Source organism: Biomphalaria glabrata, chromosome 9 (genome assembly GCF_947242115.1).
Source record: "Biomphalaria glabrata chromosome 9, xgBioGlab47.1, whole genome shotgun sequence".
Taxonomy (NCBI): domain Eukaryota; kingdom Metazoa; phylum Mollusca; class Gastropoda; family Planorbidae; genus Biomphalaria; species Biomphalaria glabrata.
Genome location: NC_074719.1, coordinates 32,770,752 through 32,783,246, shown reverse-complemented (window position 1 = coordinate 32,783,246; position 12,495 = coordinate 32,770,752). Strand labels below are relative to the sequence as shown.

Genomic DNA, 12,495 nt, shown 5'->3' with positions numbered 1-12,495 from the left:
TTCTTGAGGACGTCATTTGCAGACGCAGCATGGCAAAATAACAATAATTGCTAAGTCCTTCTGCTCTTGAAAATCAAATTTACTTTTAGTAGAAACAGGTGAATTCTTTAAATGCTAAATGATAGCAAAAAAATTATTTGTAATGCGACAACATTCTTTAAGGCTTCGTATATTATTTCATTACGAATAGTGCGGAGCATAATGGCACACACGAAGAGTTTGATTGTGCCAACGGCTTTAGAAAAATGTGATTCGGGCTACATCTGGCTGCCTTGGGATCCGCTAATATCATATGACTTGAACTGAAAAAGTTTGAGAACCCCTGTATTATATTATAGGACCACAGATGTAATGAGAGCAAATATAATTAATGTACATATATTAGAACCATATCTCAAATACATCGTATGCCGTTGTAAATATGAATCAATAGTGTACATTATTACTTCATGTTCGAAAGAAGTCCTGTTTGTTTATTTTATGCATGTATGTATAAACCATTTTAAGTATTATCAATTTGATACAATACAAGCTGATGATGCTGTGCATTAACACCAAAGCTCGCACTCTACTTAGATTAATTACATGTTTATGTTCTCTGTACTAGTAAAACATTATCGAATATATATATATACATTATGTTATTACTGTAATCATTTACTCTACAGTAAACGTAACGATGACCCACTGAATACTACAGAACCCGCATGATCACTACTTTGAGAAATAGATCCATGGCTTCAGTTACGTTTAAACTAAACAGTACATTGAAATCTGATCTAATCTTTATCTAAATTTGCTATGTTCTCTAATCGGCATTAAACAACTTTATCTTAATTACTTTCAAAAAAACAATTTCAAACTTTTCATCATTAAGATTAAAGATAATAATGATAAATTATTTTAACTACCATCATTTTAAAATCATAGTTTTGTTTCTATCAGTGGACTTTTGAGTTGAGTTCTGTATAGTTCTGTATAGTTCTGTGGGTTACCACGAGTTTTGTAGGTTGTTGTTGTTGTTTTTACCTGAAAACGATGTAAACAAAAGTTGTGTAACAGCAGAAATATTTATCTTGCACAATAGTTGTGAAAAGTCCTTATATAATCTAGTTTTTTTTTATGGCTAAAAGATAAAGCAGGAACTCCTACTCCACGTCACTCCCTAGCCCAAGCTGTCAGAATCACAAGAACAACAACAAAATAGTCGATTCTTTTCATTGAGTCCAGGGTCCTTGTCCCTTTATATCCAGGGGAAGCAAGCCGACCAACAAAAAGTCGGATAACTCACAGGACGGCGTTAGTGCGATGAAGAGCAAAGGGAGACAACACGTGGCTCAGTGGGCTCTAACTCTGAACGGCGAGGTCTGACCTTGTGACGTATTGCATGGCCTCGATCTAGGAACCAATCTATGCGCCAAACTAATTGATCTTTGCGGGAGGAGGAGGAGGACATCTCTCAAAGGTGCTTAGCGATCCAATTATATGAAGGTGCCAGCATTTATGCAATTTTCATTAACTCACAAAGTGTTGGCAAGAGTATCAAATGACGAAAATTGTTAATCATGAAAGAAACATGGCCACCACAATCAATCAGTCACAATATTGACAGTACAAGAATTTGCGTGGAAGGAAAAATCGAATGATTTTATTTGCTTTTTTTTTTCCTTGTTCAAAATGTTGTTGCTGTTGTTATGGATGTTTGGGCGTTAACTTCGGCCGTTCACCTTTTTGTCGATGATTTATTTATCTGTAAACTCCGCCCAGAAGAATAATGAAGTTGTTGTTCAATTGGATACCAAACTAGATCTACATTGCTAGGTCTAGAGGAAAACGTAGATTTACTTAGTGACGTTTTCATTGTATAACTTTAGATCTAGCCCTATTTCTCCATTCGAGACTTTGTCTTACAGACAGTTATATTTAATAGATCAATCTAAATATTTATCGAGATAGGATGGCCAACATATAAATAGTTTATGGTGTCTCTTAAACGTGTGAAATTAAATTATTCAATGTAACTTGTTTACAAATAGATCTAACAATGAAAGAATTGCTATGGAATTGTTATTTCACCTTATGTTCTAATTCTCTTACATTGTTTAATTTCATTAGAATTCTAGTTTGCTTTGTGAGACACTTTGTTAGTATTAGTAGTTTGTATAGAGACGCACCATAGTGGACAGACTTTGAACGCGACATTTAGTGACGTCACGACTTAGTTGGGTTAGAGATTATTGATGTAAATAAAGTCAGTTGGTGTTAGGACTTCATACAGAGAACGTGATTTATAGACAGAGACTCGACTGTGGTCTCTCTTCCATACTAAACATCATCTGTATTGTACAACAGTTTGACCTTAGTCCTTTTCTACTTGTTACGTGTGTAGGTCTTGTTGTTAGTTAAGTACATCGAATACACCCGTACAAGAAACCCAGACATCTCCAGAATAATCTGTCGAGGTCAAACAGCCATTAGCAACTACAATGCAAGGTCCATCATGGCATACAACACAAAGCAATAAATTGAAAAAGTTTATAATGAAATATAAATGTTCCAAATTTTAAGCTGCTATTTATCATGGTTACAAAGACAAGACGAGTTAATGGCACACAAATTCATTTTTCGGTCACAGTTTTTTTTTTTTTTGTTGTTGTTGTTGGGTTTTTTTTTGGAAAAAAGTAAAAGAAAAAGATAGCCCCTCCCACGGTCCCACCAGGTACCGACCACCCTCTTTCAATTTATATTTACTAATGATTTAATTTGGGATTAGTCTGTGGTTCCTCATAATATACGAATGGGTTTAAATATCAATAAGTAGTTTATATTATATAGATATTCAACTAATTTTGTTCACAAACTATTATTTCTGCATAAAAATTGCACCGCCCCCCACACACACACTTTAAGACAAGACTTAAAGGGTTAGGGTTGGGAGGGCAGTAGATGCAATCGCCCATCACCACATCACCGAGTTGGCCAACATACCAGAAGCGGAGCAAACATAAATATAAAAATCATACCATATAGATATTCAACTAATTTTGTTTACAAAACAGGATTTCTACATAAAGATTGTACCCCCCTCCCACTTGAGTTGTGAGGGCAGTAGATGAAATCGCCCCCCCCCACTTAGGTTGTGAGGGCAGTAGATGAAATCGCCCCCCCCCCCACTTAGGTTGTGAGGGCAGTAGATGAAATCGCACGCGATCGCTCCCCCCCCCCAACCAAATCGGCCAACATACATAATCTAATAGACATAATCTAAAATATTGTCAAAAGATAATAATTAGTATATATTATTAATATAAGTAAAGAATTCGTATACAAATGTGTGGGAGAGGAGAGAAAGATGTATGTGTGTGATAGAGAAATGTATGTGTGTTAAAGATAGTGAGTAGGCTGTGTAATGATGAGTGAGTTAAGTGAACATTGCATGAGTAGACAGATAAAAAGATATTGTATGCACAAAGGTTTAAACCATTTTTAAAATAAGAGTAGCGAGGCAGTTCATTTTAGGCAAAGACTGTATGCAAATACAGTAGAACTTCCAAAGAATAGTATAAATGAAAATAACATTGTCCTTTGATTAATTGAAATGCAAATGTGATACAGAGTGCTGAGTGTGTCCAAAGTAATGTGTGACACTGGGACTTAGGCTTTTGTTTGCTTGCTGTTAGTAAAAAAAAATGCGCCCACTACTTTAATTAATCACTGCCGGCCACTGCGGTGTGGACCAGCGGTGTGCCGGGCATTAGTGTAAACATGTCATTTAATCCTGCCAGCTGAAATAGTTTTTACAAAGCTTTTATCACCTCACGCTGTCTGTCTGTATGGTAAAAATTTGTACACTTTATGTCTCCATGCATAATCTCGGATTAAGCTGAAATTTTGCACAATTATTTCATTAACCTAACAACACAATAATCAATAAAAACAATTAATCATTGGGTTAATTAACTATTGGTAAATAATTATTTTCTTTGGTATATTGAACAAGGGAAAGAAATCGCACTTGACAGATGTGGTGGTACAAGTTGAATTAGTCCCCTTGGGGACTCGAGCCTTGAGTGAAAGTTGTTTTTAATGCATTACAAACTTAATAAACGATCCTGTACACATTCACCAACATTCCCCTTCTTCCCTTTTCCTTTCCCAACTGGTCCAGACTAGAGATAGATTCGTGGCGCATTGGGAAAGCTAAAAGCTAGACAAAAATTGTACAATGGTAGGAATCTTTCTAATTTGCACAGATTTTCGGAGTCTAGATCAATCGGGGTGTGATAATAAAACTAATCCAGACCATGATGTATAATGTTGTTGCCTATGTGCTTTGTTGGTTTTTTTTTGTTGTTGTTGTTGTTTTGTCGTTATGTTCCACTTATATGCATATTAAATAGATTTTTTCTCTTTTAAATATAAGTAAACAAAAAATCTAAAACCGTTTGCATAGGCCTAAATGTGATAAAAATATGGCGAAAAATCATCTCCCTTACTAAATAGCCTCCCGTGTTTGTTACTATTAATAGTGAATAATTGTAAAAATGGTGTATTTTTACGAAAAAAACTGCTTGCATAGTTGATTTTAAAACTTAAATGAAAAAAGTAGCCGTTGCATCAGAATTTTGAAAGTTCTAAAATATCATGTTTTCGAATTTTCAATATATTTTCTAGTTTACGAGATCTAAACGGGACGGACGTACGGACGGGTAGACAAACCACACAAAACTAATAGCGTCTATTCCACTTTCGGGGGCCGCTAAAAAAATGAACTGCTGTAATTTTAGTGCGAAAATAGTATCTTTTATATCCAGACAAAAATTTCAAGAATAATTTAGCAATATTTTGAAAATTAAAATTAATCTTTCCGAAAAGTGTCAGTCTAGAAAATCGACACTACGTATGTATGAGACTTTGTTTTGTTAGTTTCAAAGGTTCCTACAGAAATGACTAGTACGACCTCCTGGTGGATAGCAGCATGATGGGGTTGACCTCCGGACCATTGCGACAGCAGTCCGAAGCGTATAGCAAACGAACACGCAGCCACCGACATGGCTTTTACTATCTTTTTGACCACTAGCAGTTTTTAAACTTTTACCTTACAAAAATGGCTTAATCCTAGAGGGCTCTTTCCAGTCGCAATTTCTAATACGTCTCATCTGCTTAAATGTTAAGAATTGTCTCCCTTCTTTGATAAAACTCTTTGTCCTTAAAAAATCAATAATATCCATTAGCAAAGGTCAAAGTTCAACATTGTTTGATCTTCACTTTTGTTGGGGAGCCTCAGAAAATAATGACGTCACTTCCTTAAAATATCAAGAAATTGATTTTAAAAAAAAAACAAAAAAAAAACCGCTTTAAAGCTCGGAAGGGAAAGGTAAACGTCCTTACCCACCGGCTACGCCTGTTATTTTTATTTTCACTCCATATTTATGACAAAATGTTAAAGATAAAAGACACATTTTGAAGTCGGTTGTGATTTCAAATATGGACGTGCTAGTGCTCTGTTCTCTGACCATTAGAATTGAACTAACGCCACTTCTATGCTCCTTGTAACATTATAGCTGACAAAAAGAATAGGAAAGGCTTCTGCGGCTATGGCAATACTCTCCAAGAACGTGCGGGAAAATACCAAATTGACTACGGCAACAGAGTCCTAGTCTACAATGCCTGCGTTCTGAGCACACTTCTTTATGGCAATGAGAGCTGGGCAACTTATTTGCATGTAAGAACACAGATTAAGTAGCTTCCACCTGTGACGCATAATGTGCATCTCCTGGAAGGATCATGTCACCAACCAGGAAGTTTTGAAACGGGCCAATATTCACAGTGCTCTCCTTCTACTAAGAAGACTACTCTGGCTCGGCCATGTCACTCGCATGCCAGATGGAAGAATCCCTAAAGACATTGTATACGCTGAGCTTGCAGAGGGAGTTAGACCCAAGGGCCGCCCAAGACTAACCTACAGAGATGTCTGCAAGCGAGACAAGAGAGCCACGGGCATCGACCAAAGTATGTGGGAGGAGACAGCCCAAGACCTGACAGCATGGAGACAGACTGTACGTGCTGGTATGAACTTCGCCGAATGCAAAAGAAAGGAGGCTGCGTCAGCGAAGATCAGTCACTCCAGATTCTGCCCCATCTCAAGACGTAACCAAAGCCAGTGACTCATCTGGGCGCATCCATTGTCTTCCGAGACAGAAGGAGACATATATATTTGTAAAAAAAAAAAGGAATTGATCTTTATCTTATAAATTACAGAAGATGATTACATGCTATGCATATCCATGTATTAATCTAGTGGTGCATGTTAATAAGAGACTTAAACTATGCTAAGTTATTGGATTTCTTGACTGATCTCAGTCTTAGTCAACTGTTTCCATGCTTGAATGACACGAGGATAGAAAGACGACAAGAACACACTAGTCGTAACTTATCCAATCATTGAGTCATTGTAGCTTTGCTTTTCCTGCTAGTGGAAAGGGAGCTAAACCTCAAAACTAAGCTCAACAAATAAAAAAAAAAGTCACTAATTCCACACACACCCCCCTCCCCGCTGCGGGATTTCATTTCGAAGAGAGGTTTGAACCCCAAATTTCCATGTTTTAAGCGCACCTATTTTTTTAATAAAACGCCCCTTCCCCAGCGTTACACGTCTTGTATCTTCCAATGGAACGGCTGCCCTTTGAAGTCCAATAGAGCATGACAATAAGTGAATAACACATTTCTGGTTTGTTTGAACCGAATCTTTTCATTTGTATTGTTCAGTGGACCAGCCAGCATTACAATGTTTTCTTTTCTCTGTCATATATCTAGAGACAAAAACCTTATTTAGACTCAGCAATCACCGCTAACTGTAGTATACAGCCACGCGTCAAAAAAAATTTATATTCACTGTGACAATTTTATTTGTATTTTTTTTTTTATTTTTAATATTTGACTTAGAATTGAACCTACTTGCAGTCTAGTCGTCCTGAAGCTGTGCTACACAATCTCCTTAACTACAGTCTTTACATTTCAATCTGGAGCCATTCTCTCAGCACGCACACGCACACGCTTCCATACAGATGCTCCGTGTTCTTGGTAAAAAAAAATATTGATCAAGACACCAATATAGGGATAACCCTTCACATCCACTCTGACAAATAGCGTCATCCTGATCTAGATCCAGACGAGATGTACATCTAGATCAGTGGTTCCCAAACTTTTTTGTCTCGTAGACCCCTTGCCATGTTTTTAAGTTTTTGGTAGACCCCCCAGCATTTTTTTTAAAAATTCATTAACTTCAGATGTCCTTTTCTCACTGATTACTATACGATATATATTTATTGATGACATTCAAAGCAAAATAAAATTTAATATGCATTACAAGAAGTAACTAAACAACAACAACAACAACAACAACAACAAACGCCTATTGGTGGGCAGCTTTGATAATAAAATGTCAATCTTGGGCTTCAATTTAGTTCGGGTTAACAATTCTATAGTCTCGATTAGATGATGTCTGACTGATTTAAATTTGGAAAGTAAGAAAATTGATCCTTGTCATTGTATGCTTCATTGATTTAATCCTCACATAAAACACTGAGATTATGTCTTCGTGTTGATCAAATTTAGGTTATCACATTGTAGCTGCAAGTTAACCTCATTCAATTTATGAAACAAGTTTGTGAAATAGACTTAGTCCGATTCCAGTTTAATTTCTGTGTATTAAAATAGGATCTTAGCAACCAAGAACTCAGAAAAAATAGTGTCAAAGATAAGCCTTTCGACAACTATCATACTTCAGTGTGAATGAGCAATTGATCAAAATTTCAGGCAAAAAGCAATTCTTTATGAATTACTTGATTCATAACCAAAATATAATAATACCACTACATTAACATGCAAGGTTAACTAGTCCAGCTTTTAAAAAAGTAAATCGTAATAACACGATAACCATTCATTATCCAAAACTCATTTCACCATTACACCTTTGAACTGTATTGTTGCTTAGAGGAATTTTTAATGATAGCAGATGTAGGATTGTGTAAAACAGATTGTAAAACCTCTTCAATGGTTGGCAAAGTCAATATTTTGCTTATAGTGTGCAGTTTTTTAGAGTTTGATATAAGCCAAAGTAAATATATTGTAAGACGCTCACAAACCTATTCTCTTCTATGATGTTTAATCAACTTTTTTCTCTTGTGGCTTAATTCTGAATTTAAAAGTTTTCAAAATTATTTCAAATCTTAATCTATTTTATTTCATGTTGACTTTTCTCGATGTTCCAGCTTCGATGGTTTCATAGCGACATAGCTTCAAACTTTGTTACATAAAAATAAAGAACAAATGCAATAGTTGTTCAACAAAGAAAGAATGAAGCCAAATTTTTAATAACCAACAATTTACGGTCAACATTTCATTTTATAGACTCGGACATGTAAATTATTACTTTCATGTAGACACAATTAAGGTATTTTAAAAAATACGTTAACATTTTTAAATTTAAAAAAATCATTCCACTAACAGGGTTGAAATTCAAAGATTAACTAAGGTACAAATCACGTGTGAACGAGTCAATTTCATGAATGGTCATGCTTCAATGAGATCCGCCTTCGTAGACCCCCATTAACAGGCCATAGACCCCCAATTTATTTTTTCACTTCCGTAGACCCCTTGGAAGTCCTCGTAGACCCCTGGGGGTCTATATAGACCACTTTGGGAATCACTGATCTGGATAGAGATCTGTGCAGAAGTAAACGTAGATTTAAAACAAAAAACGAAAGACATCTACGCACCAAAAATACGTGATTAAAGTGAAGAGACGTAGATCTGCGATTTCTACTATTTATGTCTATGTTTTGTACTTAAAACATTTAAATGGCTTTAAAAAAAACAACATATTAGGTCGAAATTGTGACTAGGCTAATACATCTTTCAGATAAATTTAACCGCTTCCGTTTCGATCGTAAAAATTGCTTAGTTATTTTAAGCGCAAGTTAAGCAATAACAGTTAAATTTTACTATTTTTTCCTTCTCGGCAAAAGGCAGAATTAGTGATGATTGGTGATCAGGATTTTATATTATAGAAGATGTTTTGCTCCAATAGCTTTAAAAAAAAGTCTTTTCATTCAACGTCCAACCGGCAATTCAAGGGTTATTCTAGCTTATGACCACATCCACAGAAGGAAAAAGAAACCGATGATTGGCACTGACAGACGTGTCACAGTAAAGACATAAGGTATTAGCCAACTCCAGACACGCAAGGAAAGTCACTTCCGTTTGAAGTTATTGTTGACCTTTTTTATTTCTTTCAGCTAGCCCAGGAATCCGTTTATTTCTAACGGGCCAGGAAAACGTTTCTTTGTTGAGAATTGTAGCCAGATAATTGTGTTATGGCCAGCAAGCTAAGTCATTTAGGGAAGTAAATTATTGAACATATGACGGCAGAGATTTGTCAGCGCTTTGTTATAGCTTTTTATTTGGTTTCATTTTAGGAACGCTTTAGTCCAAACTCAACTAGAACGTTGAAATAATAGATGCATGCACTACATGTAGGCGATGTAACTCTAATTTGTTTTCTTGGAACGTACAAGAAGTGTAACAAAACGTGGTACGATCTTTGCTACTCGTGTTTCTTTAGGTCTACTTACTATTAGTAGATGTAGTAAAAGGGCCTATCAGCATGAGAAGAACAAGTGCTCATTCAAAAGCCCCTCCCCTCCCCCCCCCCCCAAAAAAAAAGCGAATAATTAATTCCTCTTTGAAAACCGATAGATTGCCAGTGAGCCATTTCTCGTGTGAACCATTTCTCGAGAAGAGAGAGAGAATGGACGAACGGGGTGGGGGGGGGGACAAAAACAAAACAGTAGAGAGAGGGAGGAGGGAAAGGGAGAGAGAGAAGTTAGTTATGTTTTCCTTCACTTATTCCTTATTCTGCTGAACCGTTGGGGCACCATACATTATCTGTCAACTGTCTTTCTCCATTCCTCTTTTGCCTTCTATATAATCTCTTTCAATTACAAGTCCGTCCATTATTTTATGTTTTCTTCCAATCTCTTTCTCTGTCTGTCTCTTCTTCATGATCCGGATTCAATGAAACAAAGAAAATAGAGACAGAAACCTTGACAACGATACAAAGACAGAGACATTGAGACAGACAGTAAGACATAGACATTGAGACAGACAGTAAGACAGAGACATTGAGACAGACAGTAAGACATAGAGACATTGAGACAGACAGTAAGACAGAGACATTGAGACAGACAGTAAGACAGAGACATTGAGACAGACAGTAAGACAGAGACATTGAGACAGACAGTAAGACAGAGACATTGAGACAGACACAAAGACAGAGACATTGAGACAGACAGTAAGACAGAGACATTGAGACAGACAGTAAGACAGAGACATTTAGACAGACAGTAAGACAGAGACATTGAGACAGACAGTAAGACAGAGAGACATTGAGACAGACAGTAAGACAGAGACATTGAGACAGATAGTAAGGCAGAGACATTGAGACAGACAGTAAGACAGAGACATTGAGACAGACACAAAGACAGAGACATTGAGACAGACAGTAAGACAGAGACATTGAGACAGACAGTAAGACATAGACATTGAGACAGACACTAAGACATAGACATTGAGACAGACAGTAAGACAGAGACATTGAGACAGACAGTAAGACAGAGACATTGAGACAGACAGTAAGACAGACACATTGAGACAGACAGTAAGACAGAGACATTGAGACAGACAGTAAGACAGAGACATTGAGACAGACAGTAAGACAGAGACATTGAGACAGACAGTAAGACAGAGACATTGAGACAGACAGTAAGACAGAGACATTGAGACAGACAGTAAGACAGAGACATTGAGACAGACAGTAAGACAGAGACAGACAGTAAGACAGAGACATTGAGACAGACAGTAAGACAGAGACATTGAGACAGACACAAAGACAGAGACATTGAGACAGACAGTAAGACAGAGACATTGAGACAGACATTAAGACAGAGACATTGAGACAGACAGTAAGACAGAGACATTGAGACAGACAGTAAGGCAGACACATTGAGACAGACAGTAAGACATTGAGACATTGAGACAGACACTAAGACAGAGACATTGAGACAGACAGTAAGACATAGACATTGAGACAGACAGTAAGACAGAGACATTGAGACAGACAGTAAGACAGAGACATTGAGACAGACACTAAGACAGAGACATTGAGACAGACAGTAAGACAGAGACATTGAGACAGACAGTAAGACAGAGACATTGAGACAGACAGTAAGACAGAGACATTGAGACAGACAGTAAGACAGAGACATTGAGACAGACAGTAAGACAGAGACATTGAGACAGACAGTAAGACAGAGACATTGAGACAGACAGTAAGACAGAGACATTGAGACAGACAGTAAGACAGAGACATTGAGACAGACAGTAAGACAGAAACGTTGGAACAGAAACGGAGAAATAATATAGTAAAAGTTTGTGTACAGACTCACACATGGGCGTAGCTAGGAATTTGCCATCATATGGGGGCCCGGAGTCTCGATCTCTTTGGGGGCCCCTGCATTTTGCGTGATATTTAATATTTAATGTAAAAACCACTCTTTTGGGGGCCCCCCTCAAGTCGGGGCACGGGGGAATTTTCAAATTCTCCCCCCTCCTCCCCCCACCCTAGCTACACCGCTGGACTCACAATATTTTATTCTTGATACAATAAGAAAAAAAATCTGATATTACAGTTTTAAATGTTTAAACTACAAATGCAGACACTAGCAGACTGACTGTTCATTCATACTCCGACCCGCCTACACAAGCAATCTTTACTCTTCTTCACACTTCGAGTGTGTCCCAAGGGACTCCAGTGGTGAGAAGGATTTGTCTAGATGGTGGCCAACAACTAGAGCCAGGACATCAAGTTCATAGCGTGCGAAAGTTTCACATTTTTGTTTCAATTTCATGTTCAAACATTTTTTAAAAAAAAGGTGGAGGCAGTGGCGTAGCTATGGATTTGTGGGCCCGGGGGTCTTGACCTCTTTAGAGGCCCCTTCATATTGATTCGACATCAAGACATGAGATAATGGTGTAATATTTAATGTAAAAACACATTTCGAACACTCATTCGGAGCCGCTTCAAGTGGGAGCCCGGGGGGGGGGGGGGGATTTTCAAAATAGGACACTCCTTCCCCCACCCTAGCTAAGCCTAGGTGGGGGGGGAGGACTTTTAATGTATTTTTTCATTATCTTTAAAGTATTAAAATATTTTACTTCAATACTAATAAGCTCTACTAATACTTTTCTTTTGTCAAAGCGTTGTAGTTAAGTTGACATTTAGTTTTAGAAAGAACTAGAGCTCATGCATTAGAGATATTTCCGTTCAGGATTATCACGAGAAACTAAACAATGTCAAGGAAACTAAATGAAACTTTGATGTTGCCAAATTAAAAACGAAAATTGAGTGTAATAGCTTAAAATTTGTTTTATTAT

General features: G+C 37.1%; 1 protein-coding gene across 3 annotated transcripts in view; it reads right to left on the bottom strand.

Annotated features, from left to right (window-relative positions):
* Window positions 1–1,323, bottom strand: part of LOC106072275 (uncharacterized) — a 65,256-nt gene extending 63,933 nt beyond the window's left edge. Inside the window, exon 1 of one of the 3 annotated variants that reach the window (XM_056041833.1) lies at window positions 1,030–1,323. The gene's annotated coding sequence lies outside the window, so the exon portion shown is untranslated. Of the gene's footprint in view, window positions 1–911 lie in introns of all 3 variants that reach the window. The other 2 variants (XM_056041831.1, XM_056041828.1) reach the window with 2 other exon arrangements.
* Between the last annotated feature and the right edge of the window lie 11,172 nt (window positions 1,324–12,495).